This window comes from Durio zibethinus, chromosome 16, assembly GCF_047325235.1.
Source record: "Durio zibethinus cultivar Kanyao isolate XHJ-2024 chromosome 16, ASM4732523v1, whole genome shotgun sequence".
NCBI classification, from domain to species: Eukaryota; Viridiplantae; Streptophyta; class Magnoliopsida; order Malvales; family Malvaceae; genus Durio; species Durio zibethinus.
The window spans coordinates 4,688,075-4,689,947 of NC_143177.1; the positions used below are offsets into that span (position 1 = coordinate 4,688,075).

General features: G+C 29.9%; 1 non-coding gene across 1 annotated transcript; it reads left to right on the forward strand.

Annotated features, from left to right (window-relative positions):
* Nucleotides 1-210: 210 nt before the first annotated feature.
* Nucleotides 211-317, forward strand: LOC149514230 (small nucleolar RNA R71). The gene has a single exon (XR_016328903.1). It is a non-coding gene; the product is annotated as a small nucleolar RNA R71 (small nucleolar RNA).
* Nucleotides 318-1,873: the final 1,556 nt, after the last annotated feature.

Consider the following 1,873-nt stretch of genomic DNA (forward strand, 5'->3'; position numbering starts at 1 on the left):
AATAGCATCAATTTCAAATAAACCAGTAGACTTTTTACTGACCTTTTTTTCACATTTCATTGGCAATTATTGGTAGCCATCCCTTCTATTAGCTTATTTACCTCATAAAGAGTTTTGCTCATTATAACCCTTTCAACAGCTAAATCTAAGGTGGTTCTCATTAGTGATGTGAGACTATTGTAAAATATCTGAATTTGGAGCCATTAGAGTAAACTATAATGTGGGCATTTTCTTAGCAACTCTTTAAATCTTTCCTATCCATCATATAAAGTTTTACCGTCAATCTGCAGAAAAATGGTGATCTTATTCCTTAGTTTTATAGTCTTTCCTGGTGGGAAAAATTTTGTTAAGAATTTCTAAACCAAATCATCCCATGCTGTAATTGAACCTGATGGTAAAAAAAACACCTAACTTTTCACCTTGTCCCTGATAAAAAAAAGAAATAATCTTAATCTTATAACTTCATTAGAAACACCATTGTAACGAAAAACATCATATAGTTTAAGAAAATTAAAAAAATGAAGATTTAGGTCATCATTTGGTAATCCTCCAAACTACACAGAAGTTTAGACAATTTGTATAATCAAAGGCTTTATCTCAAATTTATTGGCTTAAATAGCTAGTCTTTCAAAAGATGGTGGAAACCCATCTGCATTGGCAGCTGCATAGCCCCTTAGAGTTTTTTGCCCTTCATTATTTACATTCACCATTGAAGTAGGTGCAGATGGTATTGATTGCTCTTTTTTTCTTCTCTTAAAGGTTCTCTCTATCTTTTGATCAACTAGAACTAAGTCAACACTTTTGGATATGCTCATGCAAATAAGAAAATATATAAAAAAAGTAAAAGAAAAGTAAATAAACAAAAAAAAGTTTAGATTATAAAAGCTTAAGAATTCTTTACTGATATTGCAAACACCGCGATAATCTCCAGTAATGATGCCAAAAACTTGATTGCTACTTTTCGTATAGAACCTACAAGTGCACATATCAAGTAATAAAATGAAGTATTCCAAGTATCATCTCCTCAAAGATTATAGAAAATTGTGTTGGGTTACTCACAAGTACCAAAAATGAAAGGATGAGATTTTATATCTAAATAAATGAATATTTAGGGTTTTGGGGTTATAGGAATCAAGTAAAGATTAAAGGTGATATATAGGTAGAGTTCTTAACTTCACTTACAATCCCTTAAGAAGTAAAAGATTAGTGCCAACAACTAACCCTAAAGCAAGCATTAAAAGATTACAAAGTAAAAGAATTAAATATTGTAAACAAGAAATCCTTGAGAATGCCAAATTACTTTAACGTAAATAAAGATTGCATGAAATAAATTAAAAAAACAAGAAAGAGTAATTTGGCCAAATCTTGCAAAGAAAATAAAGAAAACTTGGATCTTGAAAATAAAATGGTTGTACCAAAAATTAAAGAAAACAAGAAACAAGATTCACAAACTTTGAAAATAAGAAAATAGATTTTTGAATGAAACTACTTCTTGATTGAAAAAGATTTAAAGAACAAATGCTTGGTTATTGGCAAATCTATCACCTAAGTTAATACCTTAACTAAAATAAATAATGAACTAAAAGGAACTTAGAAACTAAAAAAACAAAAAAAAAAGTGAGGAGTAGGATGATTGCAATGAAAGAATGGCTTCCCTATTTATAGAATGGGATTCGACCAAAGGGTGGAATATTACAAGATGCATTTTCAAATTCAAACTCTAAGGGATAAGCTTAATCTTTATCTTCAAAGTTCCATGAAAAAAAATGAACTCTTCAATCTTGGATGCTTGGCTGAACATGTTGATAATCTTAGCCCTTGATCTTCACTTGATGAAATATTCATAAATCTTCCCCCTTGGTTCGGCTAAAAT